The 17,022-nt window shown below is 39.2% G+C and overlaps 1 pseudogene; it reads left to right on the forward strand.

Annotated features, from left to right (window-relative positions):
* Nucleotides 1–229: 229 nt before the first annotated feature.
* Nucleotides 230–570, forward strand: LOC103124854 (COX assembly mitochondrial protein 2 homolog; annotated as a pseudogene).
* The last annotated feature ends 16,452 nt before the right edge of the window (nucleotides 571–17,022 follow it).

Below are 17,022 nucleotides of genomic sequence, written 5' to 3' on the forward strand. Positions count from 1 at the left end.
AGAACTTTTGTGACAAGGAACCTTTGGTTTTGTATCATTACTAAGAGGGAAGAGATTTTGGAGAACATCCAAGAAAGTCAGGCATTTTGTTTCTCTTATCTGAGAGGGAAGAGGAAAAAGGAAGGACAACTATGAGTTGATTTAACTCATAAGAAGAAGAATATAGAGCTTAAAGGGTGCCCCCCCTCCTCCCCTGCACCTCACACAAGTTCCCCGGCGCTGCCCGGAACTCGGGCTTCGGGGTCACAGTTGTGGAAGGTGAGTCCTACCTCAGTCCTCCAGGTATAGCCGTGAGTCGGATTGTCCTGCTGTGCCTCATCACCTTCTCCTAAAGATGCATCCTGACTTATCTCCACACTTGCACACTGAAGAATGCAATGTCTTGATTAACTTGCTTAAAGAATGTCACAAAAAGCACAACATTCTGAAATTTTTTGGTAATTGCAATGATCTTGATCGGGAGATGAGAAAATGTTTGAAGAGTACCATGAAAGGAGGATGAAGAGCAGGGAGCATGGCGATGCAATGTGAAAGAAACTTTTCAATCCTTCAGAGTAATCTGAAAAATGAATTCCATATTCACTGGAAACCTTGTTTGAGAGAAGAACTAAGAACTCTTGGCTGATAGCCAAAAGAATTCTGTCTTCATTTGATCTTCAGAATCCTTTGAATGGAAAGTGATCTATGAAAAGTCAAGCCATGGAGACATATGGAAGCTTGGATTTTGAATATTTGTTGGGCAGAACCTTTAGTATTTCTACTCTACCAATGTACTTCATTTCTGACTTCTTCTATTTGTCTTCAACTAATTATTATTTTAGTAACTTACCAAATTTTATAAAATAACTGACATTAAAAAGAAGAAGAATATAGTAGAATTGAACATATAAACTATGACCTTGGGAGAACTATGGTGGTCACCTTTGGGAGAGGTGGTTACATCTGGTAGTGGGAGTGGCATGGAATCATATTCCTACTGTCTCTCTCTCTCTCACTTTTTAAATATTTATTTATTTATTTCCCTTTTGCCCTTTTTATTGTTGTAGTTATTGATGTCATTGTTGTTAGATAGGACAGAGAGAAATGGAGAGAGGAGGGGAAGACAGAGAGGGGGAGAGAAAGACAGACACCTGCAGACCCGCTGCACCACCTGTGAAGCGACTCCCCTGCAAGTGGGGAGCCGGGGGCTCGATGCCGGTCCTTGTGCTTTGCACCACGTGCGCTTAACCCGCTGTGCTACCGCCCAACTCCCTCTACTCTCTTAAAATCATGATTGTACCCATGTGTCTACACTGTACTGTAAACCATTAATTTTTCAATAAAAATGACAAAAGAGGGAAAATTGAAAAAATTATAAAGAACCCCCCAAAAATGTTGACTTAACTTGTTCAAAGGTTAAGCCTATGATTTTGCTATTTTATACTAACTCCAATGAATAAAGTTACAATTATAGCAAAAAATAATATGTATATGGCCTATTTCAAGTTTGCTTAATAAAGTTTAATGGGAAAGAAACCACTTCCACTCATTAAATTGTCTATGATTATTTTTCTCCAAGAATAACAAAGTTGAGTCATTCACTAAAGCCTATAAGACTTCCTTTCTGGTCTTTATCAAAGCTAAAGTTACAATTATCCTCTGGGGCAAGAGAAAGGTAATAGGGGAAAAAATCCTACAAGGAAGTGTCTTTTTTGTGGTGAAAGTGTTTTATCCATAGGGTAATGGTTCAAATAGCATTATGTGCAGCAATGTGCTAAATACTATGTTGCTAAAGACAACATGAAAAGACTAGACCTTACCTACACCACACACACACACACACACACACACACACACACACACATACACACACACACTCCTTAAATTGAGGTGAGTTAGAACTAACCATTAATTTTGTCATCACTAGGGCTTCAGTGCTCCAGGTCAACATTTTCATTTCTTTTAAGACACAAATGTAGAGACTAAGAAAGAACAAGAGAGATAAGGAGAGAGAGCACCAAAGCTTCTCCCAGTGCAGTGGGGACCAGGCTAAACCTAGGCCATACTCAAGACAAAGCAGGAGCTCTTCCAAATGAACTATGTCAACTGCCCAAAACTAAATGTCTACTGTGAGAAGAAGAAGGAGAAGAAGAAGGAGGAAGAAGAGGAGGAGGAAGAGGGGGAAGAGGGGCAGGGGAGGGAGAGGAGGAAGAGGAGGAAGAGAAGGAGAAGGAGGAAGAAGAAGAGGAGGAAGAGGGGGAAGAGGGGCATGGGAGGGAGAGAAGGAAGAGGAGGAGAAGGAGGAGGAGAAGGAAAAGAAGAAGAAGAAGAAGAAGAAGAAGAAGAAGAAGAAGAAGAAGAAGAAGAAGAAGAAGAAGAAGAAGAAGAAGAAGAAGAAGAAGAAGAAGAAGAAGAGGAAGAAGAAGACTCCATAGATTTTGAAATCGTGTGTTATTGTTGCTAGCACTGCATTGCAACCTCTGGTAGAAACTAATGCACAAAGACATGACAGTATCTCCAAAGCAGTGCTGTGCCTTTTCTACCCCAAATCACACCACTTATAGAAGACTTCATTCTGTTTTCCCTTTGTTTTTAAAAGTAATTGACAAAAGGTCTCTATTTATAAGTCAACATTTGTTTCCTTTCATAGCTTAGCGTGTAAATGTAAAACTTCATAAAATGACCATGACATTAAACAAAACTATAATAAAATTGCAGTGTCAACTACCCTAAAACATTTAAAGCAGTGTCACAATACAGTACATTCAGATAAGTAAAGTAACATTGTTTAAATTTTCTACTTTTACTCAGTAATGAAAGAGGACAGTCTGACATGACACAAAGGGTTTATAGTCCCCACTGTAAGAATTTTATGTTCTTGAGACAGTTCTTTTCTCTCCCCACACCAATTGTTCTATTCTAAATTAAATTAGACAGGAATTTCTTACTTTAACAAGCCCACAATGTAGGGCATAGTATCTTTAAACATAGTCTTAAATTGAAACTCTAATAAATCACTATGTTTTGGGCCAGAGCTATATCTACTGTATAAATTGGAATGGAAGATAAATGATTCTGTAGAGGGATATTCACCTAAATAAGTTTATTTTCAGTAGCAATGACAATCTTCTACTTGGTTTATAGGGATATAATAGAATCCTCAGGGAAGTTGGAAAGGTGAGATGTCAATAAAGTGAAGTAGGCCCTTTCTATTGAATCTCCATGCCTAAACTAATTTTGGCCAGAAGTCAAGCATATCAAAAGCAAAAAATGATGAAGCAATGGAGTCATTAAGTACCATCCCACCCCCATCCCCACTTCCTATATTTAAGGTAATACAAAGACCAAGAAAGAAACATAAATTTGTCTGTCTCTGAGAAAGAAAAAGTCACAAGGCACATAGTAGGGATACAAATGTTCAGATTTAGGATAGACACAAGAGAAATGGTTTTTTTAGACCCAGGAGACTTACCAAGCAGAAAGAATCAAAGAAAAAAGAAATATTACCAAAGACAGACCTCAGAACTATAGACTCTAAAACCTGAAAGTGTTAGCAAAAGTTCCTGAAAACCCTAAAAACCAACTTACTGAGTAAACCAACAGTTCCTCTTTTAGGCATCTATTCAAACAACACAAAAATACCTATTCAAAAAAGACCTATGCACACCTATGTTTGTGGCAATGCTGTTTGTACTAGCCAACATTTGGAAATAACCAAAGTGTCTAACAAAAACTTTAATGACTAAAGAAGTTGTGGTATATATACACAGTGGAATCTTACATAACTATAAGAAATGATAGCATCTTCTCCTTTTGCTCTAATACTGGTGGAGCCCAGAAAAGAGGACAAATACCAGATGATCTCACTCACAGATGGGCTCTAAGAAGCAAAGAAAAGGACAATACAGGTTGAATCCTTAATGTACTATAATCTATCACAGAAGTTTTGGGGACTCAGAAGGGGAAAGAGAGGAGCACTAAGGGAAGATTGGGAACCTAAGTCCCTATGGTAGAATAAGATGATGCTTTGGTTGAGTCATACTACCATGCCACTAGAGGAAGACTGAACCAGAAATGAGTATAGCCTAGACAATAAACTTCTGGCTTAGACTGACAGGAACTCAGAGGATACACAGGCTCCTGTGCTAAATATGAATATATATAGGGGACCTGGGTCAGATCGATGGGGTAAATATATTTTCTTTGAGTTTGGTAGATACCCACTGCCCAAATCCAGCTTTCTAGTTCTACCCTCAACACTGACACCATCTTCCCAAACAATATATATTTTTTAAAGAATTATTATCTTTATTTATTTATTGGATAGAGACAACCAGAAATTTAGAGGGTAGGGGGAGATAAAGAGGGAGAGAGACAGAGAGACACCTGCAACATTGTTTCACTGCTTGTGAAGCTTTCCTCCTGCAGGTGAGGACTGGGGGCTAAAACCTAGGTCCTTGCACACTGCAACGTGTGGTCACAGGTATGCCACCACCTGGACCCGCAAACAAAATTTTTAGGTCACCTACATACTAGCTATAAAACTCAAGCAAAAATTACTAAAGTCCTATACAGCTATTAAGAACAATGAACCCACCTTCTCTGACCCATCTTGGATGGAGCTAGAAGGAATTACGTTAAGTGAACTAGGTCAGAAAGATAAAGACGAGTATGGGATGATCCCACTCATAAAAAGAAGTTGAGAAAGAATAACAGGAAGGGAAACTCAAAGCAGGATCTGACTAAATTTGTAGTAGGGCATCAAAGTAAAAACCCTGGGTGGAGGGTGAGGGTGGATGTTAAGCTTCATGGGTCTAGGTGGGCGGGGAGGGGAGGGAGGATGGAATGGGACAGAGTCTTTTGGAGGTGGGAATGGTGTTTATGTACACTCCTATTAACTTGTAGTCATATAAATCACTATTTAATTAATATGAGAGGGGAAAAACTGATCGAATGTTTCCAACTTTTTAAAGCACAGAGTGAGTCTTTTTAATACATAGGCTGAGTCTTTGATATGTTGACTCTCTTCAAATCTAGAAGAGGGAGAATAGAAGCAACTGGTGGCAAAGCTATATACAAATAATGTCAAAGGACATAAATTATGGTGATGGTGTGTATGTTACAGCAAATCCTAACAAACTGATTTTTCAAAGTTAACCCAATTGCCAAACAATGTGATTATAGCAATAACTTATCTATTGTCTTCTTAAACCCTAAGACAGCAGGAACCTCCCGCTTCCTCTATAGAATCTATATTTCCCCAGTCCTAAAACCTCTGGGGTGGGGCTCACTTTCCCACATGCTTCTCTCAAGTCATACCAAATGATATTGCATCTACCGATCCCAACCTAACCAATTAAATGAGTATCATCTCAACACACTTCACTTCAGACTGTGTCCAGAGACGTCCAGCTTGGAATGTCAGCCCTTCACCCTCATTACTCCTCAGGTGAGACAATTCCTTTCATAGGATTCTCTAATTCCATTCCAGGAGGTTCACTTCCTAACAAAGTCCCAAAACCTAGATATAGACTAGGTCCTGTTAGATAGAGCATATGTTCACATGTATCCATAAATTAGGGCAAAATATATACCTGAAAGCAAAAATACACAATGGTCTGTAGTGAGTCAATACAAAGTTCATAATGAAATAATGTCTACATAGACATAGATACCCTCCTCACCTACTTCCTATTACAGTTCTCTCTCTCACTCCAAAGCTAACCTTATCAAAGCAAGGACTACAAAAGCTGAATAAGGGCAAGAGACCGGCATACTTTAACGATGACTCTTTAGTCACTAGCAGGCCATTCCATCAGCTGGGGCCCTAATCAGGGAGTCCTGATATTCCCAAACAGACTTGATGGGACTAGACCTCAAATAAATCCCTCTCTCCATTGTTACTGGTCATTTCTATCAGGAACAACAAAAAAGACTCCTTTATGGGCCCCCATAGGACCCTTCCCTAAACTTCGATCAACAATGGTACAGAATGTTCCATCCTCTGAAGGGAGGATGGACAGCATAATCTATGCTACACCTGAGGAAGATGGGTCAATACTGGGGTAGCATGCAATGTTCCTACTCTTGACCACAGAATGTGAGCTCAGATCTAAAGGGATGCAGAGGTCACATGGGCTCCTAAGCTAATTATGGGCCCCAGATCACATCAAATTGATGGTGTTTACAGTCAACAATATTTATACCCCTTTCCCCTATTTGGGAGCTACTCTCTTCCCTGATCCAACTTTCTGGTCCTTTTTCCAGCCATGACATCATCTCCCCAGACAATAACTTGGATCCACCTGCATATCAGATTTCAGGTTTAGGGGCAAAAAAAAAAAAAAAACTAGTTTAGCCACAGGCCCTTTGGAATATAACTAAAATATGCCTACTAGCTATCTATGGAACAGAGACACCCCCCAACTCTTCATCTGCACTATTTAGGTCCAGGATTGGTCAACAATTTGTTTGGCTTTGTATGTTAACTCTCTTTGTCAACCACCAGATTCCAGATGCTAGCATGATGCCGACCAGACATCCCTGGACAGACAACCCCACCAATGTGCCTTGAAGCTCCACTTCCCCAGAGCCCTCCCACCCTAGGGAAAGAGAGAGGCAGGCTGGGAGTATGGATCAACCTGCCAATACCCATGTTCAGCAGGGAAGCAATTACAGAAGCCAGACCTTCAACCTTCTGCAACCCACTATGATCTTGGGTCCATACTCCCAGAGGGTTAAAGAATAGGAAAGCTATCAGGGGAATAGATAGGATACAGAGTTCTGGTGATGGGAATTGTGTGGAGTTGTACCTCTCTTATCCTATGGTTCTGTCAATGTTTCCTTTTTATAAATAAAAAAAATTTTAAAAATCACTAAAGTCATAGGCCCCTAGGTACATATCTAAAATAGATTTCCTAGCTTCTCTCTGCCCTAACATCCCTATTCTCATCTGCTCTATTCGTATTTTATGGTTCCCACTTACTAGAAATTTTTCTTGCTTTATATCTTACCTCCTTTCAGCCACCATGTTGAAGATGCTAATATGATTCCATCCTGACCTTCTAGGAAGAAGACCTCACCAATGTACCCCAGTATTTCACCTCTCCAGAGCTCTCCCCAATTGGGGAAAGACAGAAGTAGGCTGGAAGTAAGGGTTATCCTGCCAACCTGCCCATGTCCAGCAGAGACGAAATAACAGAAGCCAGAATTTCCACCTTCTGGACCCCATAAAGTATTTTGGTCCATACTCTCAGAGGGGTCAATGTTAGGATAAGATGACCAGAGCTCTGAACTCCAACTCCATCAGGATCCTGACAGAGAAGAGGAAAAATGGAAGGACATTTGGAAGTAGTAATAGGAGTTAAGTATGATTTGGAAAGGAAAAGAAGGCAGGGCTATAGCAAAAAAAAAAAGGGGGGGCAAATATATATATTAATTTAGAAAAACTAATAGTCAACCCATATCTGTGGCCTTGGGAGAACTACTGCAGTTTCCAATGGAGTGAAGAGGGGACACAGAACTCTGATGGTGGGAATCGTAAGGAATTATACCACTGTTGTCTCTTAATTTTGTAAATCAATGTTAAATTACTAAGACATTTAAAAGGTAATGATTTGTTTGGAGGTGAAATGTACAGATATCTATCTTAGGGAAATATGGGAATTTACTGTTATGACAACAGAAATCCTATGAGTCAATTTTATTTTAATAAAGTGGTACTGAAATTTAAAAATCAATAAATGAAAATCTAGATTCAAAACCTAATTCTACTTTAGTTACATGACTATGGTAAATAATCTCTTGAAACATAGCTTATTTTGCCATATGTATTTTGTATTATGGAAATACAAAATAGTAATTGAGCTTTTTAGGTTTTTTTTAAAATCTTCATTTATTGAATAGAGACAACTAGAAATTGAGAGGGATGGGGGAGACAGAGAAAGAGAGACAGAGAGACACTTGCAGCACTGTTTCATGAGTCAAAAAGCTTTCCTCATGTAGGTGGGGACAGAGGCTCAAACCAGGGTCCTTAGCATTAAAACATGTGTGCTAAACCAGGTGCACCACCTCCCAGCCCCAAATAGTATTTGATGGGAATTTATCTCATGCAAACTCAGTGAAGAGAAATGATTTAATTAGTACAAAAGCTGTCAGCCATTAGTGGCAGTGCTGTGTGCTTGAGAAGGCCCAGGCCATGGTATCCTAGAATGTATCCTAGAGTCTCCTAGAATGTATTTTAGACTATAAGTTTCATGAAGTCAAGAATTTATGTCTCTGGTTCATTACTATATTGCTATCTCTTTTAAAGTTGTCATTTAAAAAGTCATAAATATTTGAAGAAAGAAAGGATAAAAGAAAATAAAGGGGCAAATAGAGAGTATCACACTACTGTGCTGAATGTGTGTTTATTTTTTGGTATGGTATGACCTTATAGAAAAGGCATCTACTGGGTGGGGGAGACAGTATAATGGTTATGCAAACAGACTCTCATGCCTGAGCCTCCAAAGTCCCAGGTTCAATCCCCCATACCACCATAAGGCAGAGCTGAGCAGTGCTCTGGTGTTTCTCTCTCTTGTCTCTTTCTCTCTCTGCATCTCTCTCAAAAATAAAATAAATTAAATAAGAAAAGAAAAGGCATCTACTTTTCTACTTTACTAGGTATAAATGGAAGAAATGACAAGGTATTCTGGTACTTGCAGGACCAGCATGTTGGACTTTTTAAAGATAATTCGGAATAATGTTAACCATACTATATACTGCAGGTTGTCACTCTGGGTCCCCTGACTCCATGGCCACTGGTGGCGAGGGTCAGAGTGGCTCCTCAAGAGTCCTGGGGTAACTCTGCCTGTCAGAACCTGACCACCTGAAGGGAGAGGTGGGGGTCACCCCACTCAGACCTCATGGAAACTACGACCTGGACTTTCCAGGACAGTGGGCCCATCCTCCAACAATATACAGCTTCTAGATTTTGTACATTAACCCTCAACTCAAATAAAATGCAACTTTGCTGCACAGTAATTTAAATTATATCCTGACTCACTAGGCTCATGTAATATTGTAATAAAATTAAAACACAGGATGGGGAGATAGCATAACAGTTATACAAAGAGTCTATCATGAATAAGGCTCCAAAATTTCGATTTCAATCCCCTACACCATCATAAGCCAATGCTACACAGTGCTCAGGTAAAACAAAATAAAAACTAAATTTAAATATGTTTAAAAACAAGAATTAAAAAAGAGGGGTCATGTGGTGGTGCACCTGGTTGAGTGCACATGTTACATGTTACAAGGACCTGGGTTGGCTTGAGCCACCAATCCCCACCTGCAGAGGGAAAAATCTCATGAATGGTGAACCAGTATTGCCAGGTATCTCTCTCTCCCTCTATATCTCCCCTTCTTCTCAGTTTCTGGCTGTCTCTAACCAATAAATAAATATAATTTAAAAACTAATAAAGACTAAAACACAAAGTGGCATTCTGCTTAGTAGTGTAGTATTCAAACACCAAGTCAAAATTATTTGTATCATTACCCAACTTCACCTATAACTAGATTCTCTTAGACTCAATTCTACTCCATAACATCACTACTGGCACCTAGTTTCTGTGGTTACATAACAAAATTAAGTTTCACAAGTGCTAGATACAATAATACCCAGAAAGTGGGAGAATTATCTAAGGAAAGAAATACTTGTTACTCCACCAACCAGCTTAGCCTTGTAGTATTATTGACATTCCCATCTTGACTCTGAGGAGTTTGTCAATAGAGATGCTTACAAATATTTAAAAGCTGTTGCTACCATTGTTAAGCTTGTAAACATATGTTCATTACTATTTGTGATGCATTTTATAATCTAATGATAAGCCAACTGGCCAGTCAGTCAGTAGCTGTTAAAATAGTGTGGACAAGTAACCAGCGTGTGTCTTCAGGTAGATCTAAGGTCAGGTTGAGTTTCTCCATTTACATCTATAGTCTTGGATAGGTTATTTAGCCTCTATACGTACTTTGCTCCAGTTATAAAATAATGTATCTAGAACTTGATAGATCCTAAAAGGAGCTCCTCAATTCTCACGGTAATGTTCATATTGTAATCCTGCACATCTAAATGATATCCTTCTATCTCCAGGTGACTTAAGGCAAAAATAAATAAATAAATACCTAGTGATTATTGATAACTTTCTTCCTTTTACATACTCTGAGCATCACCAAGTTTTATACATTCTTCATTCCAAAATATATTTCATAGGATCAAGAGAAAGCTTACCTGATAGGGTACACTCCTTACTAAAGCCTGAGATTCAAGTCATAGCATTACATGGGAATATCATGACACAGAAACAAGTACCACAGATAGTGGGGAATTAGTGTGGTGCCTCTTTTGTCTTTCTCTCTGCATATATGTAGTTGAATACTAAATAGCATTTATACAAATTTAGGATATGGCATAGAAAAATGTCCAATAAAATTAAGTATTCTTTTGTGGAAGCTAAAGTTGACTCATCTACTTTTCCAAATAAAATTCTTAAATTTGAGAGTAATAAAGAATTGGTGTCGGGGCTGGGTGGTAGCACACCAGGTTAAGCACACATGACGAGAAGCACAAGGACCTACCCAAGGATCCCAGTTGGAGACCCAGGCTTTCCACCTGTGGGGGGGGGATCTTTTCACAAGTGGTGAAGCAGGTCTGCAGGTGTCTATTTTTCTCTCCCCCTATTCTCCCCTCAACTCTCAATTTCTCTGTCCTATCTAAAAAAAAAAAAAAAAAAACCTCTAAAAATTGCCACAGGAGAAGTGGAGTCATAGTGCCAGCACTGAGCCTCAGCAATAATCAGAAAAAAAAAAAAAAAAAAGAATTGATGTCAAACCCAAAAGAATTAATGGTCTCATAAATTATTATGTAATTTTGTTGATGTTTCAGCTTAAGTTTTATTTATTTAAGTTTTATTAGAGTAACTACAGAGATGGAGGTAACTATATGTGTGGAGGTAGGACAGAAGGAGGTGACTAGAATTTCTAAGATTCTTCACAGCCCATGAAATCACTTGAAGATTCTAAACTCAAAGACATGAAAATGATCACAGCACACAAGATGACAGAGGTGAGGCTCAAAAGCAGGGCCAAGATGTTGAAGTACTTGTCTGTGAACACGTAGCTCTAAGCCCCAGCCACATCACCCACCGTCTTCCTATCCCTAGCTAGACTTCATAAATTAGGCAAAGGCTATGAAGCCCAGGCAGCAGAAGTTCAGAGAGAATCTGTTGAATAGGAATCAGAGAGTAGGGGAAATAGATGTAAAAAAGAATAATAATGTAAAAAAGAATCTCATGCCTGAGGTTTCAAAGTCCCAGGTTTGATCTCCTGCACCACCATATGCTAGAGCTGAGCAGAGTTCTGGGAAAATAACTGGAAGGATGGATGGATGGATGAATGAATGAACGAACGAACGAACGAACGAATGAATGAATGAATGAATGAATAACAGACCACATGAGGAAACAATGTGGTCTCTCTCTAAATGTGGAGCTCAGTGGATGTTCTAGGGTTTGCCCTAGGTGGCATGCCCAGCATGGTAAACTAATACCCTTCCCTGAGTAATTCATAGCTTGGAGGGTTGCTGATGTGGGGACCCAGGAGTGAGAGATGTAAGTTGTAGTTAATGGTCTGTGGAGACAGTTGTGTCTGTTATGTAATTGATTTTTTTGTTTTGTGTGTGAATGTGATGAATTATTGTTGTATATTTTCCAGTTGTACTGTGGTCAATCAATATGTTTAGTATCAACACATGAAAGGCAGCACAATAAAAAATGCTGCAAAGAACATTGAATTCAAAATATACATACATAAATAAAAATAGAGGATTTGTGTTATGGATGCATAATAACAGTCTTAAGTTAAATAACAAATATGTGAGACTATGTCAAAATGCAACAGTAACACAAGTTAAACCTGATATTTATAAGTTATATGAATGCCAGCATACTACATTTATGTGACAACAGAAATACTAAATTATTTTAATATTATTTTAATCCCTGAGTTGGAGCACAGTAGCTTAAAAGCCTCTTTTGTTCTTTTTCTTCCCTGTAGGATATGGGAGTCTTAGGGCTTTTAAACTATAAGTAGGCTTCTTAGCTTAATCACTGACTCCTGACCAAGAGATAAAGCAGGGTGGGACAGAGATAATATAGTGGTTATGCAAAGAGACTCTCACAGCCCCACCACTAGACCACCGAGATATAAATCTTCTCTTGAGTTTCCTGGTTAGTTCTCTGTTCCTTGGTGTCAGCACAGTGCCTCCTCCCCGCTGCTCCAGATTCTAAGGGAAGTAGCAATGGAGACTCACAGTTGCATTTGGTGAGTCTTGGTGGAGTCCTCTCCTCCCTTCAGCCGTCTTTTTGTTGGTGAAACAGTCTAGAGGTAGTGTCTCAACTAGTAAACTGCTGGACCATTACCAGACACTTAATCTCTCCCTAGGATCCTCCCTGTCCATGAGCCACACGTGTTTGCAGTCACTGGTGATTTAGTAGTTTCCTGAAGTCGTTCTAGTCCTGTCTTGTTGTGGTCCCAGATGGTCTCCTTTGGAATTCTTCATTGACCCAGGAGAGGAGAGAAACACAGCTGCTCAAGAGTAACTACTCTTAGGAACACCATTCAACTTTATATGATTCCAGAGGAAAGGTGATGAGTTTTATTCTCCATCTTAAAGACAGTGTAAGATTCAAATAAGAGAGGAGATCATATAGTCACACTTGGTAACGCAGTGAGTACCACAAAGTTTACAAAGAGATGGAAGTTTGGGGCTGCATGTCCAGTGGAGAAGCAGTTGCAGAAGCCAGAACTCCCACCTTCTGCTCCCCCAAAATAATTTTGATTTATACTCATAGTGGGGGACAAATAATAGTGGGAAGATGACCAGAAGGTTCTGAACTCCAACTCTATCAGGACCCAGAGAGAGATGGGGAAAGGTAGGCATCTTGGGTGTAGCAACAGGTATAGGTGTGACTTGGAAAAGAAGAGAAGGGACCATAGGAAAAAATGAGGGCAAATATAAACAAATAGAGACAGATAGTTGTAGAAATTATAGTTAACCCATACCTGCAAGCCTTAAAAGAATTGCTGTAAGTTACAATGAGAAAGAATGGGGATACAGAACTCTGGTGGTGGGAACGGTGTGGAGTTGTACCTCTGTTATCTTGTAATTTTGTGAATCAGTTTTAAATCACTAGTAACATTTAAAAAAGAAATTCAGGGGGCCAGGCAGTGGCACACCTGGTTAAGCACACACATTACCGTGCACAAGAACCCAGGTTCAAGCCCCTGGTCTTGAACCTGCAGAAGGAAAGCTTCACAAGTCGTGAAGCAGGGCTGCGGGTGTCTCTCTGTCTCTCCCCTTTTCCATCTCCCCCTTCCCTCTCAGTTTCTGGCTGTCTCTATCCAATAAATAAATAAAGATAAATTTTAAAAAAGAAATTCAGGGTTGTGTAACTGTCTATTCAGAAAAGACCACATATTGCTATACATAAGAACCCACCTGCAAGGGGAAAGCTTCAGGAGCTGTGAAGCAATGTGCAGGTGTCTCTCAGTCTCTTTCTCACTCTCTTTCCAACTCTGTATGTTAAATAAGTAAAATCTTTCTTAAAAAGAGTTAGAAATTCATTTAATGACAAATCATGTACAGCATCTTCTCATTACATCCTTCTATTCAGAAATTAAATACCTATTATTTCTTCTCAACCTCATCCCTAATCCAACTCTCATATAACTTTTTCTTTTAGTTGTTTTTTTTTCACTAGTGATTTAATATTGACCTACAGATTTGTAAGATAACTGGGGTATAATTCCATACAGTTCCCACCACCACTGGAGTTCTGTGTTCCATCCCCTCCATTAGAAACTGCAATAGTTCTTCCAAGCTCACCATATGAGCTGATTCTGTAACTGCTGTCTTATAGTAAAGAGCAGTTTGTCATAATCTCTACAGTCTTTAATTTTGCTTTATTTTTTACTTGGTATTGGTCTTGAATGTTTACAAAATCAGGACCTCACTAACATAAAATTGCACACCTTCTGGACCACATTTTTTATTCAGTTAAAGAAATCTTAATTCCATTTTTCTTTAAATTGAACAACTTGTCAAAAAATGTGTGTGCCATAAATAGCCAAAACACTTGCAATTAAAAAGAAGGAAAAAAATGAAGGCATCACACTCCCCAACTTCAGTTTATACTACAAAGTAATAGTAAAACAGAATGGAACTGGAATAAATATGGACACACTTGGATCAAAGGGACAGAACAGAGAGGCCAGAAATAAGCCACCTAATATATGACAAAGAGATCAAACTGATTCTATGACATAAAGAAAGTCTCTTCCAGGCTAGGAGTATGGATCGACCTGCCAATGCCCATGTTCAGTGGGGAAGCAATTACAGAAGCCAGACCTTCCACCTTTTGCACCCCATAGTGATCCTGGGTCCATACTCCCAGAGGGAGAAATAGGAAAGCTATCAAGGAGGGGATGGGATAGGGAGTTCTGGTAGTAGGAATTGTGTGGAGTTGTACCCCACTTATCCTATAGTTTTTGTCAGTGTTTCCTTTTTATAAATAAAAATTAAAAGAGAAAAAGAAAGTCTTTTCAACAAATGTTGCTAGGAAACTTGGACAACCACATGTAGAATAGTGTAAGTAGACTACCACTTAACAGCATACATCATATTCACATCAAAATGGACTAAAGACCTGACTATTAGACCAGAAACTCTGGAATTTAGAGAAGAAAGCATCTGTAAAACATTGGAGGACCTTCACATCAAAGATAAATTTGGAGACTTAACTTCATGGGTGAGCATGGGAAATGAAAACAAGAGTAAATAAATGGGATGGCATGAAACTGAAAAGCCTCTACATGTTAAAAGCAAACTACAGGGGACTAGGCCGTAGCACAGCGGGTTAAGCACTCATGGCACAAAGCACAAGAACCAGCATAAGGATTCCATTTCGAGGCCTCAGCTCCCTACCTGTAGGGGGGTTGCTTCACAAGCGGTGAAGCAGGTCTGCAGGTGTCTTTCTCTCCTCTGTGTCTTCCTTTCCTCTCACAATTTCTGTCTGTCCTATTCAACAGCTATAACAACCACAACAAGGGCAACAAATATGGGAAAAGTGGCCTCCAGGAGCTATGGATTCATAGTGCTGGCACCGAATCCCAGTAATAACCCTGGATGCAAAAAAAAAAAATAAAAAAGGATAAAGAAGCAATTTTTTCACTTCACACATCTGGCAAGCAACTGATATCAAACATCTATAAGAATTGGTACAGCTCAACAAAAGCAATTTTTAAAATAACCTAATCAGGGGGTCGGGCGGTGGTGCAGTGGGTTAAGCGCATGTGCTGCAAAGCGCGGGGACAGGCGTAAGGATCCCGGTTCGAGCCCCTGGCTCCCCTGCGAGGCCCCGGCTCCCCACCTGCAGGGGAGTCGCTTCACAGGCGGTGAAGCAGGTCTGCAGGTGTCTATCTTTCTCTCTCCGTCTCTGCCTTCCCCTCCTCTCTCCATTTCTCTCTGTCCTATCCAACAACGAATGACATCAACAATGGCAATAATAATAACCACAACAAGGCTGCAAGAACAAGGGCAACAAAAGGGGAAAAAAATGGCCTCCAGGAGCGGTGGATTCATGGTGTAGGCACCGAGCCCAGCAATAACCCTGGAGTAAAAAAAATAATAATAACCTAATCAAAAAGTGGGCGAAAGAACTAAATAACACAGTTTACTGAAGAAGACATATACATAACTCACAGAAATATTACTACTTCACTTATCATTAGAGAAATGCAAATTAAAACTACCTAAGATTCCATCTTACACATATGAAAATGTTGTACATCAAAAAATGGGGAAATGGCAGCAGGTCTTGGAGAGGTTGTGGGGGAAAAGAGACCCTGGTACACTGCTGGTGGGAATGCAAACTGGTGTGGTCCCTTTGGAAGATTGTATGGACAGTCCTTAAACAAGTAAGAATGGAATTACCTTATAAGCCTGCAGTGACACTCTTGGGCTTTTATCCAAATGGCACTCAAACACTAATATGAAGGGTCATATCCATCTCTATGTTCGTAGCTACATTATTCACAATAGCATTTGGCTATTGTGGATGCAGCCAAATTGCCCATTGACAGATGATGGGCAAAGAAGTTATGGAATATATACTCTGCAATAATAAAATATGATATTATGTCCTTTGGGACAATATGGATAGAACTGGAGGTAATTATGCTCATCAAAATACATACAAAGATGATGAAAAACTACCTGATGGTTTCACTCTTGTGTGGAATCTAGAGAACTGATACATAGGAACTTTCAAAAGAGAGAGAGAAGGAAAGAAAGAGAAAGAAAGTGAGAGAGAAAGAAAAAAAAGCAAGAAATAAAAAGAGATACTATTTCTAAGTCTTCCTGAGAACTACGGTGGTTATCTGGGGAGGTAGGAGGGTAGGGACACAGAACTGTGTGATGTGGAACTATACATCATAGCCTTACAATATTGTAATCCACTACTGTAACTGTAAATTTAATAAATAAAATAAAAAATACAGTCATCTGATATTCCAAACTCCAACTATCTGAATTCAAATTGTATCATGTTCCTCCTTAAACAGGATGGCAAAGGAAGACCTAGTTAGGGGTTAAAGTGTTAAGTGGAAAACTGAGAAATGTTATACATGTACCAATTACTGTATTTTACTATAGACTATAATCCATTAATCCCCCCCATAAGGGAAAAATATAAATTCATTTTGTTTTAATTCCCCCACTGTCCCATTAAACCTATCATTTTTTTCAAGTCATTGTAATTTGTGCTTAATAATGGTTTGGAAGATAATAAGATCACTAGGTAGTTTGACACCACACCCTGCCCCAACTCTCCCAGTAATAACCCATGTCTATTCTATCTATTCTAGTTACTCTGTGGTAATTAAATGTTTTATAGAAATTAAGATTTCTGTTATAAATGGCTGATTCTAGGTTTGGGGAAAAGATATTAG

This window comes from Erinaceus europaeus, chromosome 12 (genome assembly GCF_950295315.1).
Source record: "Erinaceus europaeus chromosome 12, mEriEur2.1, whole genome shotgun sequence".
Lineage (NCBI taxonomy): Eukaryota > Metazoa > Chordata > Mammalia > Eulipotyphla > Erinaceidae > Erinaceus > Erinaceus europaeus.